General features: G+C 40.4%; 1 long non-coding RNA gene across 1 annotated transcript; it reads right to left on the minus strand.

Moving 5' to 3' along the window:
* Positions 1-26,546, minus strand: LOC120386236. The gene is made up of 3 exons (XR_005589600.1): positions 26,021-26,546; positions 21,943-22,095; positions 1-77 (listed from the first exon to the last, which is right to left on the minus strand). It is a non-coding gene; the product is annotated as an uncharacterized LOC120386236 (long non-coding RNA).
* Positions 26,547-26,610: the final 64 nt, after the last annotated feature.

Raw genomic sequence — 26,610 nt, forward strand, 5'->3', positions numbered from 1 at the left:
CTTTTAAGGTCTCGATGCTTTTGGAAGAACGCAGAGTGGTGCACAGTGCTTCTAGTGCTTATTTTCCATTAGTCTACCTATAAATGTAATGCACAACATCTGTCTTTAATATTTCATATCAACTTGTCTATTAAAGTAAAAGAAAATGTTTCTATTTTAGTAACTTATGCTTGAAATTAAAGTGATTTACACTGAAATTCTACTCTGATTTAGAATATCTGCCTAATTCACTCGATAGTGTTGATGACTTTTAGGACTGTTGAAACGAAAATCTTAGTGGCACAAAATAGGACATACTAATTTTCTTTAAATGGACACTTTCAAATAATATATTTATAGTATAACCTCAGAGTTACAAACACCTCGGAAATGGAAGTTGTAACTCTGAAATGTTCATAACTCTAAACAAAATGTTATGGTTGTTCTTTCAAAAGTTTACAACTGAACATTGACTTAAAAACATCTTTGAAACTTTACTATGCAGAAGAAAAAATCATATCTTAATTTAAATGAAACAAACACAGAGTTTCCTTACCGTGTCACATCTTTTTTATTAACTTTCCCTTTATTTTTTTAGTAATTTACGCTTAACACGGTACTGTGCTGTATAGTATTTGCTTTTTTTTTTTTAGTCTCTGCTGACTGATTGCGTACTTCTGGTTCTAAATAAGGTATATGGCTTACAGCTCAATTTGTAACTCTGGTGTTCATAACTCTGAGGTTCTACTATATTAATGTACCTCAGTAATGTATTGAGCCATGCAGGGTCCTTAAGAACCAAAGGCCCTTGCCCCAATTTTAGGCAACTCAAGAGGAGTTACTCTTCACCCACGAAAACTCATGCTCCAATATGTCTGTTAGTCTATAAGGTGCCACAGGACTCTTTGCTGCTTTTACAGATCCAGACTAACACGGCTACCCCTCTGATACAGGTCATTACAGTTTCAGAACTCTTTTCCTATCAGGAATTGGTTGGGGCAACTCTGCCAATCCCAATACCCCAAAGTGACAGTTTTGAATAGCTCCAGATCTATGAGCAGAAGGAAAACAGCTTGCAGCAGATGGGTGAACAGGTTAAGATACAGGGAAAAAAAGTGTTATTTCATACTGCAACCAAATAACCTAAATGGGGAAAATGTCAAAGGAAAAATGCATCTTCCATCTGCTCAAGGCACAGACCTTATTTTTAGTTTGAGGCATTTTCTAGTGTAGTGAGGTTGCCTTGAAACCTTTCACATGTAAGACTTTAAACAATGTTGAGTTTATCATGTCACCAACTGCAGTAGCCAATAGTTACCGAATATAAACTTGGGTGTCTACTTTCTCCAAGTCAATTCCTCACTAATATCTTTAAACATAATAGTCCCTGCCTGTTGGCTTGATTTTTTCATGGGGAGGGAGACAGAACATTTTGTGTTCGCTTATCTTCTACAGTGATGAAACAGGAGGAGCACCACAATGCGAAACCAAATCTATTGCTATTAATAAAACATCGCTTCCCAACCACAGAGAAGTAACTTGTTTATTTACCTAAGCTAGAGAGATGCCTCTCTCTGACCTTTCCACAACCTCTGTGCCTCAACTAGGAGCAGATTTCTCAGACCTGGGTACCTTTTTGGATAAACTAAATTTCAAAGAAAAAATAACAGATCTAAGACTGTGTCTTGAGGAATGTGGATCAGGGCCGGATCCAGGCACCAGCTTATCAAGCAGGTGCTTGGGGCGGCCACTCCGGAGCGGGGTGGCACTTTCAGGTATTCGGCGGCAATTCGGCGGAGGGTCCCTCACTCCCGCTTGGAGCGAAGGACCTCCCGCTGAATTACCGCAGATCACGATCGTTTTTGTTTTTGGCTGCGTGGGGTGGCAAAACCCCTGGAGCCGGCCCTGTGTGGAATGTCACACAGAACATCAATATTCAGAAGAAAACCAGCCACTAAGAGAGTCCATGATCAGCTTTCATCACGTGAAGTTGTTACTGTGCCCTGCACAGGGATTACTTAACCTCCCAGGGCCGATTTGCACTCCTTACTGCAGGACAGTGCCGCATTCAACTGACCACAGCCATACGGGGGCTTACTAACTGTCAATATAGATTCTTCTTGCAGAATCAAACGGTGATGAAGGCTTTACTGTGTGTGGAATAAAGGGGAAGATTGGATAAGGAGGATTTCCTTGCCTCTGGTGGTATTCATTCCCATTTATGGATACTCCTAAAGCATTCCTGCTGGAGTAAGGAGAGAGAGACATGATTTTTATCCCTGGCTCATAAAGAGATTGTTTGATTTGGGACAACACTCCAAAACAAAATATGTTCAAATGATTTCTCCAAAGGAGGTGATCACCAAGCCCCATTAAAAGGTATCATTCTCATTAACACTTGCAGTTCATTCAGTCTGAACTCAGGCCAGTCTATACTAAAGAAAAGTTCCAGTTATTTAACTAGATCTTAAACCAGTGCAAACCATAATGTAGATGTAAATTAAAATTTGTTAAACCATCATTTAAATTGGTTTGGCTTAATTTTGTAATTTGCCAATGCCCATTAAATTGATTTAAGTAAGGATTAAACCATTTAAATTCAACAACATTAGAGATTTGCATGTGTTTAACTAGGTAGATTTAGAATTTATTTAGTTAAACTTGTGCAACTTCTCTAGTATAGACAAGGCCTAAATCAATGGGAGTTGCACCCACCTAAGCCATGCCTGCATCTGACCCCATGGTTTTCTCAGATCCCTGGATCTTAACTTTCATTGATACAAATTCAGTTCTGTTGCAACAACAGTGACCTCAGTGGGAGTAGGAACAAGGATGGATTTCGTTCAGTATTTTCAGAAAATCAGATTTAATTCTCTCCTTTAGAATGAAACTAGGTAAATCCCAAATTCACCTTAACCAATATCAATCACTTATTTACAGTTAAACATGATTTTCATGCATTATCTGTAGGGCCCTACCAAATTCATGGTCCATTTTGGTCAATTTCACAGTCATCAGATTTTAAAAATAATACATTTCATTAGTTCAGCTATTTCAATCTGAAATTTCATGGTGTTGTAATTGTAGGGGTCCTGATCCAAAAAGGAGTTGTAGGGGGGTGTCACAGGGTTATTGTGGGGAGGGTTGTGGTACTGCTACCCTTACTTCTGCGCTGCTGCTGGCGCCGCTACCTTCAGAGCTGGGCAGCTGGCTGGGATACCTGCTCTGAAGGCAGAGCCACCGCCAGCAGCAGTGCAGAAGGAAGGATGGCATGGTATGGTATTGCCACCCTTCCTTCTGCACTGCTGCTAGCAGGGTGCTGCCTTCAGAGTTGGGCGCCCGGCCAACAGCCACCACTCTCCAGCCTCCCAGCTCTGCAGGCAGCACAGAAGTAAGGGTGGCAATACTGCAACCATTCTAAAATAACCTTGCAGCCCCCCTGCAACTCCCTTTTGGGTCAGGATCCCCAATTTAAGAAATGCTGGTCTCCCCTGTGAAATCTGTATAGTATAGGGTAAAAGCACACAAAAGACCAGATGTCATGGGGGGAGACCAGATTTCATGGTCGGTGACACGTTTTTCATGGCCGTGAATTTGGTAGGGCCTTCATTATCTGTATCCTTGGCAGCACCCAATACTACTTGGAAGAAACTTTGCCCTTACTTGGCCCATGGAGTTCTACAGCCAACAAGCAGGATAGATGCAAAAAACTTTTCCCCATCTCCAATATCTCCAGACTTCTTCATGAAACAGCAGGACAGAAGATGCTTTCAAGCTGGAACTAAACATACAGATCCACTCATTCCACTAATAAGTCTAACGCAAAATTCTATTCCACTTGAGGGGATATCAATGCTGGGACCTCTTAATTTTAAAACCACTGATTTCACTTTACAATGTTGAATCTCCAAACCTCCTCTTGTATTATTTTGCACCTGACTTTTCTTGTTTTAAAAAAGTTGATATAATTTTTTAAAAATACTTTGTACTTTTCACACTGAGAATCAAAAAATAATTTAGAAACATCAGAGTAGTCTTAGGGTCACTGTGAGGTGTTTTTATCCTTGTTGTACAGATGGGGAAACTGAGGCCCAGGGAAGGGAAGTAACTTGCCCAAAGGACACAATGTGAAACAACAGCTGAGCTAGCAATAACAGGCAGGGGTCCTGATTCTCAGTCCACTGTTCTAATCATTAGACACAATACTTACTCTCCAGAAATAAAATCCCCCAAATACTGCCCTTAACTACACAGTTGCTTGCAGGGATAAAAGAAAATGTCATCCATTAGTCTAGAAACTACTTTATGCTTTTGTAGGCACAGGATTAGCAATGACACATCCCCAAATCCTATTTAACGGCTTTGGGCATGGGCACCTTGTCTGCATTTCCCTGATACTCAAGTCTGTTCCCATCTGACTGATGCTGTCAGTGACTTTACAATACTTTTTGTGTCACCAGAATTGTTGCTGATACCCAATCAAATTGACCATACTAGCCTCTAAAACTGCACTCGCTGCTCTGCATGCTCAGGTGTTTGCATCTACAACTACATGAGAAAACTGGGAAATTTGGGCTTGTTTGTTTGCACAAAACATATTGGTACAATTTTAGAAGTTGGGTGGAGGCTGACTGAAAATTTGGAACATGGAGCAAATCTTTCTTTCCATGGACAAATTCCAAAGGGCACTAAAAATCGCCACAGTGATTTGAGATGGAAAGGGGGTGGGGAGTGGATCTATAATTATATGGCTCCAACAACAAAATTCCTAAATGGCAGATGGGAGGCCCAGTGGCTGCAGAGTCTACTGTGGTCCAGAGGTTGTTATAATGGCCACAATGTGGCTACACTGCTGCTCCTTGAGATTTGTCAAAAGGAGTATCCCCGCTCTGAGCCTTTTCATTCAGGTTGTATGTCAGAACTAGGTTTTGGTCCACAATGATGAATGTGATCTCACACACTGGATTTTCCATTGTAAAACTGGTTCTTTAGAGGGAGATGCCCAAACTGGGAAGCATGTGGGAAGCTCCAGCATAAGGATGAGGGTTGACAATTCCACTCCTTCAACACAATGGAACTTTCTACTATGAGGATAAAGCTCATCTGTGAAGGAGACAGAGCTTCCTCCGGAGCCAGGATCATGGAACAAACTCCCACAGAAACTAAGGACCATTACATATCTCACCACCTTTTGCTCCAACTGCAAGGCATACTTCTTCGACCTGCCTTCACTAACATAAACATATAGTAGCATGTACACACACACACACACACACACACACACCACGCCCCAATCCTACCAAAACAAAACATTACACTGCAAACGTAAGTCTCACCCTCAGGAATGGATGAATGAAAGAATGAACCACACATGCCAGATGTTAGCCATATCACTTAATGCACTACTGGAAGGACTGAGGGTAGAATAGAATAGAATGTGGATTTTTCTGGTTAGGATTTTGTGGTCTCAAAAAACCCCAGACTTGCTGCTCAGAGACTTTCTGGTGGTCTCTTGGCTGCCTCCAGTCCCAAGCATGTGTTCATCTGGTATTGTGCCCACTCACAAGTTGTTCAGAACATTGGACTAGCTGGCAAGCGCCAGACAGAGATGATGCTTTTAGACAGAATAAGAACACTTATGACGTAAACAGGCTCTAAATTGAGAGGGGGTGGATTAAGGATAAATAGGGCACAGATCCAGCAAAATGTCAACATTCCCTTATGTCTGCTACCTGCATAAAGTTCTCCAGTCAGCCCCTTCCCTTCCTCCTACTTCTGAGCTCGTGATCTTCCTTCCAGTGTACCCCAGCTCACAAAGGGTTATGACTGACTTTCTGATTGGGTTCTTTGGTTTAGCTGAAAATAATTACATGATTTTCTTTTTAAGAAGGTTGTAACTTTTTAACTGCACCTGGATTGAAACCTAAGCGTTTTATTTTTGGTCACAACAAAATGGGACAAACTCCTGGTACAACTCCAATGAAGTGAGTAGAGCTACTTCCTGGCAGAATTTGGCCCAACATGCCTAAAACATCCTTGGGGATTGTTCAGCTCTAAATATTAGGCAACTGTAAGCATTTGCAGTTGCCAAGTGTTGTGATGTTTGGCACTGGCACGTGGAGCATCCCAATGGATTTTTGAAATGAGCCAGGTCTCTTCTTAATAGATACTATAGTTGTTTTCTTGGCTATTGCCAGGGCTATGAACTTCTGGATTAACTCTGAAAAGCCTGGGAACAAGCCATGTTTTCAGTGTTGTCAAAATGTCTTGCTCAATTCAGAGGAAAATTAATCTAGTGTCCTCAGTTTAGAGTCTACAGATAGGAGGAGGAAAGCATACAGTTCTTAAAACAAATAATTTGTTAGCTAAGGATTTCCTGGATTTTTCTGCTTTATTTATACTATGTTCTAGCCTTTAAAAAAACCATTGTTTAAGTTCCAATATTATTTATGCAAGCCAGGCCGTTGCTGTTTCCAGATCTTACCATAAAAAATCAGGTCACAATTTCAATACCTGGTTTAAAGTTCTGTCTCAAATTAATCAGCTAAAAAGGAAAAACATGCTATGGGTATTTAACCCTCTCATACCAAATTCTGAGCTATGGACCAGATCCTTGACCCCAAGTCTGATAGATAGCACAAAGGAGACAGAAATTTGTCCTAGCGGGAAAACTGAAGATTCCCCCAATACAGGGGAATCTTTGGCTGGTGTAGAGATAATTATGCTTTCTTACCACCCACTACCCCAAACTGCATGGAGGACTAGAGGGGATGGGACACAATGGTTAGTGCTCCAGCTGATCCTCAGCTGCCATAGCAAGTCCATATGAGACCACTGCAGCCAGCATAATTTAGAATTGCCTTTAGGTGGCTCTAAGCTATCTGGAGGAAAACTTCAGCCTCCAGCCAGACCGTCATCAAGAGAGCAAAAAGCTGGGTTAGACCTTCCTTCCATTGTCCTAAGCTAATTCTTAGCTCTGGTGAGGATTGAACCTTTTATTTTAAGTATAGTGTAATATCATCACTGTGCAATTAAAGCAGAAAGGTCCTGATTCACCACTGCCTCACATCTTGGGAAATCATTTACATCTGCACAATTGGGTGTAAAATGCTACTATTCAGATTTCATAGTGAGTTACATGAAGATGCAGTCAGGTTCCAGAGTCCAGAGAAAGGTCCAGAATCAGGTCCAGAGAAAGTAACTCACTGCTCCTATCTCTCTATACAGCTTCACTAGCATGAGACCCAAAACATGAAACGCTTCCTGCATGGCGATCCTCTATGAATCCCAACTAAGCTGTGCAGAATTTAAAGTGTGTTTTCTTAGGCTCTGTGAAAGGTCACTAAATAGCCAAAATGCATATTCCTCTTTGGACAATGTTGTAGTAATTGAGTCTTTGAATCTGGAGAGGCAGTCAGTTTATTAACTCATAATAGACTCCTGAGTCCTCAAAGGATCTCTGTTGTGATCACTTAGATATAACCAAATAAAGCGTAACCCTTGTAGACATACAGGTCCTGATTCTCCACAGCCCTGCACCTTGTGTTGCCTTTCACTACAGCACAGAGTGAGTGCAGAATGGTAAAATTTTACACCCACTTTGCACAAGTCTGACCATGCCAAGTGCAAGGCAGTGCAGAATCAGGCTTACAATGTTTATGTAACTGCTTTCTCATCTACCACTATTTGTCAGTTATGATGTTAACAGCTGCACAGTATAAATATATAGATCCTTAACTGGGAGATGGGGAAGGGAGCAGTAACAATAAATAGCATATTTAAAGCTGTGCTCAGTTGCTCATTTCAATGCAGTCCCTCATCCTGCTGCATGTATAGCTCGCTGGAGGCAATTGTAGTCAATACACCCTTTCAACGTGGCTTTTCAAGTTCTTTTATAGTTATTGCAGCAAACGGGATGCCTTCTGGTGCTCCCCAGTCAATAAAAACTTGACACCCGCCTCAAGAGAAACCAAATGATTGACCCAGCCTCAGTACATATAGTGTGGACCTTTGAGAACTTCCACTCTCTGGGCTGGACCTACCAGAATCATGCTATCAAAACAGAATGGTAACATTTTACATCCACTTTGGACTGGAGTAAACTACTACACAAGGTGCAGTGCAATGGAGACTCTGCCCCCTGGATTCTATTCCTGGCTCCCACTGACTTGATGTAGGACCATGGATAAGTCACTTAACTTCTGTGTCCTATCTGTAACAGAGAGATAATGCTTACTAGAGATTAGTCGGAACTGGAACACTAGACCCCACGCCCTGGTGAACCAAACACAGAATTGGATTGGAATTGAACTGAGACACTAGATTTAACAACACCCACTAAACTCCAGAGTCATTTGAATTCTAAGCCAAATTTTGCACCTCGGATCCATCTCTATTCTTTATCTACCCCCGTAAGCTTGTGAAGCTTAATTAATGTTTGTAGAGTCCCTTGATATTCACTGATGAGAGGTACTATAGATGTGCAAAGTGTTACTATTTTAACAAACCCATGTTTCCCCAGATTGAACCTTATACACTGATGATCTTATATAAACACTTACTTCAATATGGAAAAATAACATTATTAAGGTTGCAAAGTCAGGCACTCAGAAGTTAGAAAATGCCAGAATTGAGGCTGGGATCCTTTGGAAAAAAAACAGTATGTGATCATGTACATAAAGACTGTATCATAATACAGATGCACAGGGGAGCCAAATTAAGGTTGCATAGGCAACCTTAATTCTGGTGTTTCCTAACTTTTTACTGCGTGACTTTGCAACCTTCATAATATACTTCCTGCATCTTTCTTTGTGTGTAATATAGATATAGTGCCACATTCATCCCTGATATAACTCCAGTGAAATCAATAGATTTATACCAGGTATAAATTAGGTCCATAATATCTAGTTTCTCCTCATGTCACTATAGCTGGTTCCTCTATCTTATTACCTATGACTAACATTTTCATAATCAGCCACTGATTTTGGGGTGCATCAATTTTGGATAATGACATTAAAACAATCTGGGCACCCAAAACTCCAGCTGATCTCACTGGGAGCTGTACGTTCTCAACACCTCTGAAATCAGGCCCAAGATGTCTGAAGTTGGGCACCCAAAAATTGAAGCATCCAAAATTAGAGGCCACTTTATAACATGCTAGCATTAACAGAGACAATTCCATTCTATGACCTTTTGTACTTTATTAGGCCACATATTTCTGAAAAAAATGTTCCTCAACATTTTGAATGGGTTGTTCTTTTTCAGTGTATTTTTGCCCATAAATGCAACTTTCTGGGTTTTTTATCAGTTTTAATGTTAGAACCTACAACACTAATATATCTGTACTTTAGGTCTACTTGGTTTCTTGATCATCCAAAGCTTGGGAGAAGGAGTCGACCACAGCTAAATGGAGTCTGGATGCATCAAGAAACTTCAAACTTGCCCGATTCTATTTTTTCAAGCATCTCCTCACAAGTCCCTGAGATTGACTATCTGACTATCCTCAGATAACGGGAGGCATGCACTCACTCCTAGCTGCACATGGGGCCTGTATCTAGGTGCTCTAATGGTTCTTTCTTCATCTGCCACAAAACGGGGAGCTCTAGATTTACAGTTGATGGAAGAAACATATTTTATTATTACTTTTCTTTTTCATTACTCATAATGGGCATTTTTTCAGAGGGACTGTAATGCAGGACATTTTCAAAAGGACTGTAATGCAGAGCCAAGTCTTTTCTTGTAAACAAAGAGGTAGATCAAGCAGTGTTCTTTTAGCAGGAACACAGCCAGTTTGTTCCAGTACAACAGAACATAGACAGGGTCTACAGAGGAGAGAAAGAGGGTAATCCCATGAATTTAAAGATGGTCTTAACATAGAAAAAGAAGACGGGGAAGGCTGAGACCCACTAATTCACCTTCTCCTTGCGGATCACATGGGTATGAGATATATCCATCTGATCCTGAACAGATTATCTTGATTTAGTTCTCCACAGGAAGGAGGGAAAATCCAAATTCCCTGCCAATATATCCAGAGGCAAAATTCCTTCCTGTCAACAACCATCATACACTGAGGAAAGTACATGTGTGATTTCCATTGTATTCTTATTTTGAGTTACAAGTGTGGTTATAATCTGAACTTTCTGTTCCTGTTTCTTTAATATAAAAGTTCTGCATTAATAACGATACTTTCCCCTTTTCTATTGCATGACATCCATGGATCAAAAAGAGCTTTGCAAACAAAGAATAAACATCACTATGCCCCTGTGAAGTAAATATTGTCCCAGTTTAGCTCCAGGAGAAACTGAGGCACAGAGCAACTGATTTGTCAAAGTCACAAATATCTGTGGCAAAGCTGAGAAGAAAACACAGATCTCTTGACTCTGTCTTGTGTATTAACCACTAAAACCTGATCCCTCTTTCTAGTACGACATGAATGTATTCTCCTTTGAAAAATATATAAAAGAGCATACAGCACACTAAACATAACTTACATACGTTTTAGAGAACTAATCTAACATCACCACAGATCAATCAAGTCACAGAAAACACATTTTCAAGATGTCAAGAGAACATTTAACCTTTTGGCACTAGATGCTGGGATTTCCCAATGCTTTAATTCTAGGACAAAACATATTAGTACTTAGTATCAGGAAATCCTGACTGCCAGTGTTGAGAGGTTAATGAGATAATTGTTTACATTAGCTGTTTATTACTCCAGTATCACTTCCTCTCAATATTAATGGGTTATTTAATCCAGGAAGGTCAGTGAATTACTCTTTAATACCTTCCAAAACCCTTTGCAACAAGTCTTGTTATTTTTTAAAATGAGTTTTATCAGCAAATAACTCGTTCTACACCTATAGGCTTCCACTGACCCTCATCCTGAGAACTTCATATGTCACTGTAAATTCCTGGAGATATCCCCCACTGGTTCCTGACCACAACAACTAAGTAGAGACTGTCCCAGAGAGCTAATTCACAATTTGCACTGAGCCCAATGTATGCTGGGCCAGGACTTTGGGAGTTTAGTTATTGCTGTGTGAATACCCATGCAGTATACACACGAGCAATAAATATCGTATTTATGTATGTCACTATTAAATCTCAGTACCTTAATGAAAGGAGTGCCCAGAAACCTGAGACATAACATCCACCAACTTGAGAGTGAGATTCAGTTACATCAGTTCACAGGGGTTTGCGTTAAGAGCCTATTCAATATTGATCCACTACATCACTTGCAACATAAGAACATAAGAACGGCCGTACTGTGTCAGACCAATGGTCCATCTATCCCAGCATCCTGTCTACCGACAGTGGCCAATGCCAGGTGCCCCAGAGGGAGTGAACCTTACAGGTAATGATCAAGTGATCTCTCTCCTGCCGTCCATCCCCACTCTCTGACAAACAGAGGCTAGGGACACCATTCCTTACCCATCCTGGCTAACAGCCATTAATGGACTTAACCTCCATGAATTTAACCAGTTCTCTTTTAAACGCTGTTATAGTCCTAGCTTTCACAACCTCCTCAGGCAAGGAGTTCCACAAGTTGATTGTGCGCTGTGTGAAGAACTTCCTTTTATTTGTTTTAACCCTGCTGCCCATTAATTTCATTTGGTGGCCCCTAGTTCTTGTATTATGGGAATAAGTAAATAACTTTTCCTTATCTATTTTCTCCACATCACTCATGATTTTATATACCTCTATCATATCCCCCCTTAGTCTCCTCTTTTCCAAGATGAAAAGTCCTAGCCTCTTTAATCTCTCCTCATATGAGACCCATTCCAAACCCCTAATAATTTGAGTTGCCTTTCTCTGAACCTTTTCTAATGCCACTATATCTTTTTTGAGATGAGGAGATCACATCTGTACGCAGTATTCAAGATGTGGGCGTACCATCGATTTATATAAGGGCAATAATATATCCTCTGTCTTATTCTCTATCCCCTTTTTAATGATTCCTAACATCCTGTTTGCTTTTTTGACCGCCTCTGCACACTGCGTGGACGTCTTCAGAGAACTATCCATAATGACTCCAAGATTTTTTTCCTGATTTGTTGTAGCTAAATTAGCCCCCATCATATTGTATGTATAGTTGGGGTTATTTTTTCCAATGTACATTACTTTACATTTATCCACATTAAATTTCATTTGCCATTTTGTTGCCCAATCACTTAGTTTTGTGAGATCTTTTTTAAGTTCTTCACAGTCTGCTTTGGTCCTAACTATCTTGAGCAGTTTAGTATCATCTGCAAACTTTGCCATCTCGCTTTTTACCCCTTTCTCCAGATCATTTATGAATAAGTTGAATAGGATTGGTCTTAGGACAGATCCTTGGGGAACACCAATGGTATGATAGGAAGAATTAAACCTAAACTGCATGTAAAAGTTGGATAAAAACATGCAGGGTATAGTGTAAACTGACATAGGCCCCAATCCTGCAAGCTGCTCTCCCTTACAGCCATGCAGAGCCCCACTGAACTCAATGCGGCTCTGTATGGCTACAAGGATCCACTTGCACAAAAGCCACTTGCATGACTGGGGCCATAGGCAGAACAGGCATGTATAACTGGCACAGCACTGGAAATCCTGGTATAGGCCCAGGATTTAATTTAGTGGGTAGTGGAATGTACAAACATGGTGCAGAGATAAGACTGTGGAATTAGGCTGCTGGCAACTAGCAGCTGAGAGCTGATTGAATACAACAGATTGAGCTTTCACAACTGGACAGACGGGCAACAGATATTTAAATGGAATATTAACAGTTTTGCTCCTAATTATTTCCAAACCTTCTAGCTCATGCACACTCAGCATGAAGTGTATTTTGGCCCCAGTTAATTATTTTCTATTTTTATATGATCCCAGCTAAGAGAAAACTAAATGGTTTGTTGGGAGTTTCAGACTATTTTAAATTATCTTCATTGTTTTTTTAACACTCAGTTTTCTTCAAACTGCCACTATTTAAACAATAAATAAACTTCCCATACAAATGTTTACTTTTCCCCATCTCATGTAGAATTTAACCTCAAAAATTAAAGTGGACTGAGGTCCACAATGGGTAATATTCAGTCCTGGACCAGTGACAGCTGCAAAGCCCAATATCTCATGACATTATAAAGCTAAAAATGGAAACTTTATGCCATCTGAAATGGGAGATTCCTATTTTCCCAATGAGACAGCATTTGTTTCTATCCCTGCAAGGTCCTAAGATATCAGAGACTTTAGATCTATTACACTTTTATTATAGAAAAGCTTTTTTAGAAGTTTATCAAAATTTATTAGTTATAGATTTTCTTTATCACTGAAACTCATGTAGCTGGACTCATACGAAAAACACCTGGTCTGTAGCTGGAGGGATTAAAAAATTATAAATGAAAAATTTAAATCTCCCTAAAACATCTATTTTTTCTATAAAATGTGTGGTATGTACTTATTACATTATGTATGGTATAGATTGTATTGGTACACATATGTGATGACCTGCAAAAAACATTTGTAGATTCACCATGAATGAACAATAGAACCACCCCAGAATGATGCAGTTAAAATCTTTTTACCACACCTGTATTCCTTTATATAACAAGATTTGGCCCTGTGACATCTCCTCTGTATAAAGCACTGGAGTCGGATTCAGTAATTCTGGATTTTATTATAGTGTGTGCCACCAGTGGTCCCAATCCAACAAAACACAAGCAAAGTTAAGCACATGCTTAGGTACTTTGCTGGATCATGGCCAATTACATCAGTGTAATTTCAGTCAGAATCAATGGAAATTGCACTGGTGTGGCTGAGAGGATAATTTGGGCCTTAAATTCTCTGTGCCTTGTTTTCCCTGACTGTAAAATGGAGACAATATTACTTATTTGCTCTCAGTGTACCTGTGAAAATAATTGCTTTTAAAGAACTTTGAGACACTTGGATAAAACATGCCATATGACTGCAAAGTGTAATTATTGCTCACCACGAATTCAGTGAGGAAAAAAAATCAGAGAACATAAAAAATGTTTCAGATATGTAAAAATAATCCTGACTCATGATTTGTTGAAAATCGTCATGATAAGATGATAGATTTCTATAATTTATCTTCTCAGAAGTTAATAGTAGAGAGATCTACAGCAAGGCCAACTAATCTGATTACATATGCAATGAGTATATCCTGACTGGCTGCAGTTATTAGTCATTTCCCAAAAGGTGAATAATAAGGTCTATTTTTTTTCCCTTAATCTCTAAGTATATTTCCCCTTCAAAATGTTATCTTAAGCAGAATAAATGTTCTACTTTTGAAATTCATTACTATAATGGAAAAATTTGCAGATTTTTCTGATGAAAACATCCTGATCATTTACCAAAATGCAGCTACAGGTCCCCTATTTAATGTAGTATTTAACAAAGTAGTTATTGTCCTTCGAACAATTTTGACCTAGGTTGCGTAGCACCCTTGTACCAGAGCTCAGCATAGTTCATGCAGATGGACAACATCATGACAGTCAACCAATGATTCTGTTTGTAGATAGCATGATGTTTGTACAGCATCTAGCACAATGGAGTCCTGATCCATGACTAGGGCTCCTGGGTGCTATAACAACAACAATAATAATAATGTTGAGATTCAAGTTGGAACTAGTCACACTGATGTGAGATATTAGTATATTCTTAACATACAGAGAAAGACCAGCCTCCTGCAGCAGAAGATCCGTGATTGAATCTGCTCCAGGTGTACAGTAATTCCCAGAAAGCCGAGTTCCCTGAAGATGCAGTGGTGATGCACAGGCCAAGATCCATAAAGTGTAACCTCCAAAAGATGCTGTGTGCCATGGCCCTCATTAAAAATGACATTTCCAGGAACTGTGAAGTTCTGGGTTCTAGAACCTAAAACCTGGGCCAAGTCACTTAAAGGTGACCTGGAAAGGAAAAAATAATTGGACTCATATCCTTTTTTGCTTCTTTATGATGTATAAAGAGGGTTGGGAAGTTGGTTTTGTTGCTGTATTTTAAAAGATCTATTTTTCTGCTTGTCTTTTACATTAGCAATTCCAGTTTTGTCCACTCTGGAAGAATCTATGGCAACTGGAGAACTAGTGAAATGATGACGTTGCAAGAGCAAAGAGTCAAAATAAAGCAATTTGGAGAGGAAGGAATTCTGAGTCAGACTTTTAAAAACTCTTTGTTTCTTGTTTGTTTTTGTTAATACCTACTTAACTTCAGTGACAAGTGTACTGCAGAAAGAAGTCTTTACTATTTTTCACTCAACTTCTATTAATATGTGAGAGCACACAATAAACAAGCACCAAGACAACCAAGAGGTCCTCCAGCAAAACAGGTGGAAGATCAGGCTTGACTTTCCTGATATTTCAAAGGAAAAAAACAAGCTTAATATTTTTAATATCCTTTGGAGGTTATATTTCAGTCTAAATTGTCTTCTCAGTTACTTTGGTGCAATTTCCACTTAAGTCAATAGAAGTGATACCAAGGTAATTGAGGGGTTTATCAGCCTTTTATGTCCTCTTCACAGAAGGCAGCAATAATATATCCTTCCTTTGAGAAATCCCCAGGACCAAGGGATGCTAGAACCAAGGAACATAATCATCAAGATGGACCCTGCAGCAACCTAATTTTTATATTTATCACAACAGAACTCAATATCTGCTTGTTATTCCTTTGTTATCAAGAAAGGAAGAAAATCCTCTGAAGAGAGGATGGAATTTAAACGAGAATGTTAAATAATTATAATAATTGAACTGACTCTTTCTTAATTCAAAATAGCAGAAAATGAAACTACCAGCACTGCCTTTGCCCAGCACTTGTATCCAAAGGAAGAGCTGCAGGCCAGTTATTTGGATGGCTCAGAAGGAATGAAAATAGACAGAAACAGTAACAAAACGTGATTTGAAATAAATCACTCAGAAGCAAACAAAGGAAAGACTAACTGAAGAAGGCCATGCTTTTGGGTGACAATCACAACTCCCTAGGAAAAGAATTATAGACATTTTGCAGCTAAGTGATCCCATCAAAGAGTCTGCCTTTCTAGGAAGTATATTGCTACCTAGCATCTGTATAGGTGAATAGTAAACACCTGTATGTGGTGTCTTTTAAGATACCAGTCACTCTCATAAAACCAAATTATTGGAAATGGAAATGGAGCACAACTTGAGTAAATGGGCTTTGCTCTGCATAAAAATGTAACAATGCTGAGGGATGGAAACTTCCCCCTCTCCCCTAACCAGGGTGTCTGTGCCAGGCAGAAGTTGTTACTATGTAAGTAGTACAGGATATAAGTGGACTGAGGAATGAATCTCACTGTAATCTTCATCTCCATGGTGAGTCATGCAGAATAGCTGTGCAAGGGGCATTCAGGTTTTAAGCTACTTTGGGGGCCTATAGTCCCAAGTAGCATATCTCAGGATTTGGCTCAGCATCTGATGGAGACCAGCAGTGAGTATGACATTGAGAAAACGTTTCTGGTGGAAGATGAGTATTCCTCACAGTTTCTAAGAGAACTTCTTTAAGGAAACATAAATGATTGCTACACCTTGGGCTGTTCGTGGTTTGATGAGACTATTAACTGAACCTGCTTGTTTCTAGATGGATAAAGCTAAGCAATGGGTGTCATTCAACACAAAATAATGGGAGCGTTCTGTACTGTAAGTATGAAGTGGCTCGTACTCGCATCACATACTCCAGCTTTTGTGAACAGGTGCTGTATGACAAGTCTTTATCATCCATAATGAAGATAATTTCATCCTTTCTTTCGTTTTTTTCCCTATTAACATAATATGAAAACCCTGTAGTGTGTAAAATAGTCAATTTCACATTTGGGAATAGTATATGAACTCAACATACTGCCCTAAGGCTTGTGCCTGAAGGAAAGTCAACTTTGCAGATAGATGACTGAACATGAAGAAGTGATGTCAGAAATGTGAGGAACTTGTTGTCATGGCTAAATGTGAAAATAGATGGGAGTTATTAGATTGATAAAAATAGCATTAGGAGGTAGATGTAGAAGTAAAATGATACCAAATCAGAATGGTGATGATTTACACTCACTTTTCACAGGTGTAAATAACATGAGCACTGCGCTAGTCCAGTGCTGCCTCTAGACTCCCCAAGTGGAAAGCAGGATAAGCCCACAGCAACAGCCAGTGCAGCTGAGTCAGCCTGCTGCACCCATTCAATGGGTGGGACTTCCAAGATGCCCTTGAGAAATCCTGTCTGTTCTAGCTGACATGGCCAAAATTCCTCTTTGGGTACAAATGCTCCTTCTTCACTCCCTGTGTGGCCAAATTAAGCTACAATCTGGCCCTAATTTTGCAGCTCGTCTCAACAGGTGAAGAGTTAAGAGTCCTAAGCCTTCCTGGTGAGGTGGAACATACATGTAGCAAGAGCTGTCTTTTGGCAGTTGGTTTGCAAGAGAGACAGAATAGCTTTTCCTGGGAAGACAGGCTGTCTGAATATATCAGTAGCTTACACCCAGGTTCACTTTCCATTTCAGCCAGAAATGTGAAACAGATCTCTGAACTTCCAGACAGGATAAACCAGGACAATATTTCCTAAGGCCTCTTGCTTTGTGTTTCCACATACAGGAAAACAAGACCTATTTTCTCTGCAATGAAGCAAATTCTACTCCTTCCTGCATTTTGCAATCCCATTGAAGTCAGTGATGTTGCACAGATGTAACCGGGAGCAGAATTGTGCATTGTCACTTTACTCACATGCTTCTTCCACTACATATAATAGAATGAGATCGCTGAATATCTCCATCTGCTCCAGCTTTTAATTTAATCACCCTGTACTATCTCTCCATATTTATCTGTCTGTCTGCCTATCAACATAATGTCTGTGAAGGCTGTGGTGGACATACTCATATTTAATCAGTGCCTTTCATTAATAAAGACTGCTAACACTTGAAGAAGGAGCCATAATAATCTAGAAGGAGTCTGCATCTGCCATGCATTTGAACATGTTATTTTGCCCATTTTCAATGTAATTCATTATTTAGCTTGCTCACTTTTTCTAAAAGCTGTACAGTTACAGTACAAATGTGCTCTGAAAATTTCCCATCTGAATTTTGTACGGATATCAGAGATATACAAAGATACACATGATACATCCAGAACGAGTGTCTAGGGAAATCACAGAACACCTCATTTCCATTACACTGTTGTACATTAATTATTTAGAAAATCTTTAACTCTGTTGATTATGTTTTAAATGTATCTAGGGTCAGGATTAACCTGTGAAATATATGTTCTCTTGGCCTTGTCCGCATTTAGACTAAAAGCATTCTAACAACAACTTGGTAGATTGGTGGTTGCTAGAACATGTATTTTTAGCATAGTTTGCCTTACCATTGTGGACACGATTTTTTTTTTAAACCATACAGTGAACGTATTATAAAACCATGCTTTAGAGTATTTAGGGTGAATGGTGAAAGCACAGGATGAAAAGGGTGAATGGTGAAAGCACAGGATGAAAAGCCAAGAGACCCAGTTTCTGTTTCCAGTTCTGCCATAGACTGTGTGACCTTGGAGATGTCACTTCAACTCTCTGTACCTCAGTTTCCCTTCTGTAAAATGGGGATGATAGTAATACTAATCACCTTCACAGGGGTGTTGTGTACCTTAATTAATTAAGGTTTGTAAAGTGCTTTGAGATTCTTGAGTAATGCAAAGTATTTATTATTTATATTATCATATTATAGCAATCTTACTAGCATGGGTCTAATTACAAAAAAAGACTGTCTATAGTAGGAAAACCATACTAGAATACTTCTAGTAACAAGAATGTTATTCGCATGGTTTCAACCCCAGTGTGGAGAAAGCCATAAAGTCCTCAGACTAAGTGATCGTAGGTGGTGAAAATGGATGTCTTTTCAATAATGTTTTCTGACCCAGGAGTTACAAGTGGCTCCAGGTAAAGATAAATTCAAGAGTTTTAAAAGTGCCTCCAAAGAGGGTTAGGTATGACCCAACAGTGTGTTTTCCTCAAAAGAACTGAAAAAAGCAGGAGTAAAATAGTCTTTTGCAAACATAGATTCCTGAAATAGAAAGGGTACCGAAGGTCAGAATTCCAGTTAGCACCTAACTTCCATTGACGTAGATGGGAACTATGCACAAGCAAAAGAAAAAAACATGTCCCATAGTCTGGAAGCTCTGACCTCTGATAGATTCATGTTAAGAATTTTGTACTTATGAGGACCAAAAACTTCTGCTGGTCACTTATAAGATGAAAGCCCCTGCAACCACCGCTTATTATGAAGCACCTATATAGATTATAGTGGAAGGTAGAAAAAAGGTCAGAAACTGAAAAACACAGAAGATCAATGTAGCAGTTTTTCCACTGAAGAAAGATGCCCTTAGGCTTGGCCTGGGAAGTTATATTATTAGAGGTCCATAGCAGCCCAACAGTTCCGTATTATTTTCTGACCTGAATCAAAGTAGTTTGGAGACAGGTGCAATACCCCCAGGAAAGACAGAGGAGAGTGACAGGAATGAAGTAATTGTGTCCATTAATCTTACTACAGAAATGTTCCCTTTTGAGAGCAAAAATCATGTGTTTCATTATAGCGTCAATAATTCTAGCAAGGATCTTTGATGGATCCAATTGTTAGAATTTAATTATCGAACCTAAAAGAACATTTGTGCTGTGATCGCTGACTAATTTTATCTTATTTCAGGGGACGGTGGATGGAATAAAGCAGGATTTTTATCTTTTGCATAATTTTTTATTAAAATATTTTAAAAATAGTGTAGAAGGTTTAATTAATAAATTCTGTTGCTAATAAGAGAGACTGATGACACAGGAGGATTTTGTCTACATGTGAAAACCCAAGAGTGTCACTTCATTATGGATTTCATGATGCTAGTAAATAAATATGTATGAGTTTGGAGAAAATACTCCACAAAGTCCATATAAAATTATTCCAACTAGTGCCATAGTACAATATAAAATAATAACAAATAATAATAATAAATAATAAGCCATTAGTTCCCAATGAATGACTGAAAATTATGCAATCTCCAGTGCATAGAAAGGCTTTTAGATCCTGCATTTTGCTGTTTGCCTATACTAAGGGTACCTGCAAGTCCTTCTTTTGACCTGGAAAGCTCACAAGCAGTTTGAGTTTCCCATTTGATTTTCCCTATGAGGCCATTCTTTGTGGAGTGGGTTTGCTTGTTGTGTAGTGCCATAAGACTATGACTGGAACCTGTGACTGGGTAGAGAGTTGCTTGAAAAATCTTTTTAAGAGTAAGCTATTTTAGGTGGTTCCTTATACCCAATGATCTGCCCTTGAAAGACTCAAATCTCTCTTACTGCACAAAGTCTGTTTGCTGGAAGCTGGGAATGGGCAACAGGGGATGGATCACGTGGTGATTTCCTGTTATGTTCATTCCCTGTGGGACAACTGGCATTGGCCACTGTTGGAAGACAGGATACTCGGCTTGATGGACCTTTGGTCTGACTCAGTATGGCCGTTCTTATGTCTTTATGTCTGAGTAAACAGGCTGTATGCTCAACTGCTCCACAGGGGGTGATGGGACAGAAACTTGCCATCCCAGAGCCACTCTCTGACTGCTACAGCCACACAGGGACTACTGTAATCACCCCTATGAAGAAGCAGTTTGGCTGATTGATCTGTGAAGTCTCTCTTGGCTTGTCGTAACTCCTTCTCCATGCTATCATTGATACGGCCACACAGAGCATAGCCCAGAGTACACAGCCCCTGTATGTTCTCTCCAATTTACTCTCCTTCACTTACAGTGGAATTGCACTGGTTTTGCTGCCTTTTAAGTCCTCCACACCATGTCCCAGTCTTGCAGTTGCTCATTTCTAGGATTTGCCCTTACACTTCTACGAATGGTACTAACTCATCTTAATGGAATGACTGTGCAAAGAACAAGATTTGCCCTATCTGTTTAAGAGATTCTGCTGTACTGGTAAGGAATTCTGTACCATGTAATATAATAGCATTTCTACTAATAACATTGGTACAAAGAACAACAAATCCTCCAGAATAATATACTCTAAAGTTTTAATAATATAACAACAAACTGAAGTGGTTTGTGTACCTGTCTCTGTCCCCACTGGAAATGAGAACTGTTCAGCTGACTATTACAGGCCCTACTGATAGCAGCTAAAATAGTGTATTTTAGCTTAAGTGGTAGTAGCCTGTGTTTCTGGAGTATGATGATCTAAGTTTTATTCCCCTTGTTTCCATGAAGTTCTATGGGGCTATGGTATGCAGCACGATGACAAGTACGACATTCTAAGTGGCCATGAAGTTGTTACAAAAATAATACTTTGCAGTTCTATAATGCCTTCCATCCAAGATCTCAAATCACTTTATAAACATGAATGAAGCCTCATACATCCCTATCCGGTAGGTAAGTATCACTTTCCCTGTTTTACAGATTGTGAAACTAAGGCACAGAGGTGCTAAGGGGGAGCTTTTCAAAGGCACAAATAAGAGTTAGATGCCTATCTAACGAGAGTTACGCACTTAACTGCCATTTGTGCCCTTGATAATCTTCTCAGAAGTGATTTACCCCAATTCACATAGAAAGTCCTTGGCAGAGCCAAGAACAGAACTCAGATCTCCTAAGCCTTTCTTGGTCCTCCTAGGCTTTTATCAAAAGACCATCCTACCCCTCGTGGGCCAGTTTCTAGAACTATTGCACATTTTAAAGATAGCAATCAAGCTGATTTCCCTTTAAGAGAAATGACATGACCACAAAGTAGGGCAAAATTCTCCTCTCAGATGTGTGCAGATCTCCCTTTGACATCAGTGTTAGAATAGACAAGAAGATTTTTCCAAAGAGGAACGCTGAGGTGGCTGTGGCAGCTATTCCAATTGAATCTTCAGTGACAAGCCACAAAAATAAATTAAGAAACCTATTGAGCCCGATACTGATCTCTTACTCACAGTTTAACTGATATTGGAATCTGGCCAACTGTCTCTATTCTACTTACACTGTCAAGGAGGGAGACAGCTGTTCAGTGCAGGAACAATGATCCAGTTCTAGAAATCTCCTGACTGCAACTCTATCCTTTGTATTCACAGTCTTTGGGCCTCTGTGGTAGTGAAATTCTACCAGCTGCTGATCCAAGAATACACACTGCCTACTAATAAAAATTATAAAGAAAGAAATCAACTAACTTAATTATTCAAATTCAAAATCACATTTAATCACTGATAATTTTTCTACTGGGTTTATATAACTGTTTCATCTTAATATTTTAAGCATTTTGCTCTTTAAGCTATAAGCTACTTAAAGGGGGAGAAAAAAAATCCTTGACATATTACCATGAAATCAAAGAGCAAGCTAACTGGAAAAAAATAGTTACTATATTTAAACTGCATTATCCTATCAGAGAACTGCAGTTCTCAAACCATTCCACTCTGGTATAGCATTTTTGTGGCATTTTAATATGTTTTGCAGAGACTGTAACTGTACAACATTTTTAATAACAGTCATTTAAGAGGAAAAAAGTAGTACAGTAGGGGTCAATGCCCTTGTTTTTCACTCACTTGACTTTGAATCTAACTCAATAAACGAGTGAGATGAGTTTGGTGGCCTCTACTGAGACTCTAGTGGGCAATTAGCCAGCCTGCAAAAATATCACATAACTGGCATCGTTTAACACAGTGGTAAAACATTGTCCATGTCTGCTTAGGAGAGGCCCAGCCTAAAATAGAAAGGGTATTGCAGGTCAGGTCAGGATTCAGGTGCATTGCTGAGCTCACTAGGGATTTGTGTAGTACCCTCCTGCTCTATGCTTAGCTCCAGCCAAAGCTATTAGTCTCTTTATTTGACATTTGAGCACCATAATGCACAGTGGTTTTATGTATGGAAAGGACAATCCTTAATATAACCAGCAACATCACTGCAACTCTGCCTTGCAGTAGTGTGGATGAATGTTACTGCATTTCGAGGGCCAGATCATGCAGTCCTCACTCAGGCCAAATTCCCATTTACTTCAATTAGTAAAGCCTGCAGGAGTAGTTTTTGTGTTGCTGCCCTATCCCTAGGCTTCTTCTCCTAATATATTACAGTAAAAAAGATAGCGGGCAAAGTTCACGCATAGTGTACTTCTATTAAATCAATGGAGTTTCACCAAGGGTTAGGTTAGCCCATTTAGTTGTGTTTCTTTCTAAGGTATCACTCTGAATACACACTTTAACTTCACTTTTTGTATGTGGTGAAATAAATCAGTTTCCCTGGAAAAATTAATCTGCTTGAAGTCTTCACGTCTGCACTGCTGAAGGAGCGCTTAGGTGCCTCTCCACCAACTTGGGCTAAGATCACCTTCTACCATGTGAGGGGGATACATTTCTTGGGAAGCTTCATGAGGTTCCAAAGTATGATCCTTTCAGAAGCTGCACCTCAAATGTGCAGCTATCCCAGGCTCTCCATGAATCTTAGGGAATCTGCACAGACATCCCCTCCATACTATTCTCTGGAGCCCCCAGTGCTATTTGTTCCCTTGCCACATGTGTACCTTGCCCATCCACCACACATGTGAAGGGGAAGGTAGAAGGTGACTAGATTGGAATTTGGTCATTAAAGCTGCAGTGAACCATATTCAGTTCAGTAGCTTTAGAGAAAGAGGATGACACACAGAGCCACCATCAACCCATTCATGCCCCCCAAAACTCACAGAGCCCCTACAGTCCACAGTTTGAACCATGGAACTTCCATTAGATCAAAGGAAGAAAGAATGAAGTGATGCCACTTGGGCTTTAGTCTCAGTTTTACACACATCTGTTTCCGAAAGGTGCAAAAGAAATTGGGGTGGGGGGACCAAGTCTTGCAAGTCATGTTGAATGGGGGATATCAACAGGACAGGTTAGGGTGAGCAAATTATACTTTACATTAGTGAGTCCTATAGGACTCAGCATCACCTAGCAGGGCTAACACCTGTTAACAGGTATGGTCCTCAGGAGCCCACTGCTATCCTGTTACACTGCCCTTGCCATGTTTCAGGTTAATTAAAAGACGCTCACATGAGCTTTTTGGAGAAACAAACACACAAAAGGTAGTCTTATAACTACTTGTAGAGATATTTAACAGGGAGGAATCATTATGAAGTATGATCTGATTTTATTTTTAATATTTTTTTATTGGGGACATTGTTACTGATGTTACCTTTTATTGATCTTTGAAAGGGAGGTAAGAAAATGAAGTGCAATCTTTTCAGAGACTTTGAAGTGTTTCTGATGTGTGAAGGTGAGTGTGTATATCTCGTGTGTTGAGTGTACCTGTGATTCATATATATATGAATGATAGGTAAACTCAAGACACCATTTATATAAAATACTATATATATATAGTATTTATGGTCTGCGCCATGTGTCAGATTGATATATGTTGACATGCTGTGTTGGTTTGAGGTGTATTGTATTGGCGAATCGGTCAGTGTGTTGTGTGTGCCCCAGTTTGGGATGTGTTTGGTGTCATTGGTGTATGTCAGTATGCGTTGTATATATCATTAATTGTTTGTATCATTCAGTATCGTGTACGCACATTTCATTGGGAGCATATGTTGTGGTGTGTTCGGGGTCTATGTTGAAATACAGGTGCATTGGCCTGTATCACGTATGTGCATGTGTGTGTCAATTGATATTGAATGGTGGAGTTTGTATCAGTTAGGTCTGTGTCATGTGTTGGTCAGTGTGTGTGTGTGTGTGTGTGTGTACTGGCGTGGGGTGCTGGTGTTGTGTGTTTTTTTGGGTGTACTGATAAGTGTCAAGTGTATGTGTATATTGTGTGTTATGTATTTGTCTTGGCTGGTGTCATGTGTGCATAAAAAAATTGAGGCAAGTAAAAAAGAACTGAACACAAGACAAAAAGTAAATTGTCAAGTTGACACATTCTATATCTCCCTAACACCTAGTTTGTCCTCTGTCTGGACACTGTCTATTTACATTGAAAGCTTTTTAGGGGTCAACTACACTTCTGCAAACAATGTGGCACATTTCAGCATAGATGTAATGTCTAGAGGAAATAAGGGAGACATATGCCTTGCAACTTTTTATTCTCATGTTGACTTCCCCCTCAATGTGGCTGCAGGACTGAGGTATTTTCACTGCAGGTCCCACACAACCTTTCTTATGTGATTGCACCTCTGCACTTTGGGTACTTCAGAATTAATAAATAATAATGTATTAGTGATGGTGCACATATTGTCTATATTGGTATTGAGTATGTGTGTACAATGTGTGGTGTCAACTCGCGTGTGGAGCAGTTTTATGTATACATGTATGAGTCAATATATATATATATACATGTTATATTGTTTGGTGCTGAGTACTTGTAAGGTGTGTACATTGTGTGTGGTTGTGTGTTGTTCGGCATGTAAATTCACACTGTCAATATTGTGTGTCAGTCAGGGTATGTCTATACTGCAATCACAAGTTGTAATTGTAGCTTGTGTAGACATACCAGAGCCAGCTTTAACTAGCTAGCTTGGATACCAGAACAATGAACATGTGGCAGTGCAGTTTAGCCACCTGAATAATTACCCAGGGTTCTGTGCAAGCTTGTCCAGACCGCGCTGAAGCCTGTGCGGCCGCAACTTCACTGCTCTGATACCTAAACTAGCTAGATTAAAGCTAGCTCACGTATGTCTACACAAGCTGCAATCACGCCCCGTGATTGCATTGTAGACATACCCCCAGCATCAGCTGGAGCTGGTGTGCGTCAGTCAGTGTCATGTATTATATATTACTTGAAGTTTGAGAATTATTATGTGGTCACTGTTGCCAGTCAGAGGTTGGTTGGTGGGTGTTTGTCATTGATACTGTGCATGATAGTTGGGGACATGTGTGTCAGTTTCTAGGTCAGTCATTGTTATGTGTGTACATGTGAACCAAAGGTGTACGGGTGTATGCATTAGTGTTGGGATGGGAATCGAGGCTCTGTAAGGGGTGTTGAGTGGGTCTGTGGGGACCTATAATGGCCAGGGAAAAGCTGGTGATGGGCTGGGGGCAGCGAGCCACTTTTACATCACACTTCCCTCTTTGCTCCACTGGTCCCCTTTCTCTCACCTGTGTTGCCTTCCACGCAAGCTGGGGATCCTGTCAGGATGGGGGCAGCCCCCCCAACGTGCTGGGGGGGGGGCGGCAGCCAGAACAGGGGAAAGCCCCTCCACCGGGACGGGAGCCTGACAGAAGAGGGGGCAGCTGCCTGCTCTGTGCTGGGGGGAGCCTGTCAGGACGCAGGGGGCTGTCAACACAGGGGCCTGTCAAGACAAGGGGCCGCCCCGTGATGTGGGGCTGTCAGGACAAGCCCCGCCCGCGTCGGGCTCCGGGTCCTATCTGGGCATTAGGACAGGACAGCCTTCCACCCGCCCCGACCGTAATGAGGTTCACGCAAGGGCAGGGAGCTGCCTGAGGGTCACGCCGGGGCAGGCCGCCAGCCCACTGGCGGCTGCTCCCGCCTCCCAGGGCAGTGGCCAAATTACGTTTCTCCACCCAGGCCTCTCTCCTGCGCCCGCCCGCATACTTCTACCAGCGGCGTGGGATACGGCGCTCCGCAGAGTCGCGGTGCGGGCGGGCCCCTTTGCTTGTGGCGTTTCGGATCCGGGTTCGTGCGGGCGGGGCTGCTCCCTCCTCCCCGCTCCCTGCTCCCGGCCAAT

This window comes from Mauremys reevesii, linkage group 18 (assembly GCF_016161935.1).
Source record: "Mauremys reevesii isolate NIE-2019 linkage group 18, ASM1616193v1, whole genome shotgun sequence".
NCBI lineage: Eukaryota > Metazoa > Chordata > Testudines > Geoemydidae > Mauremys > Mauremys reevesii.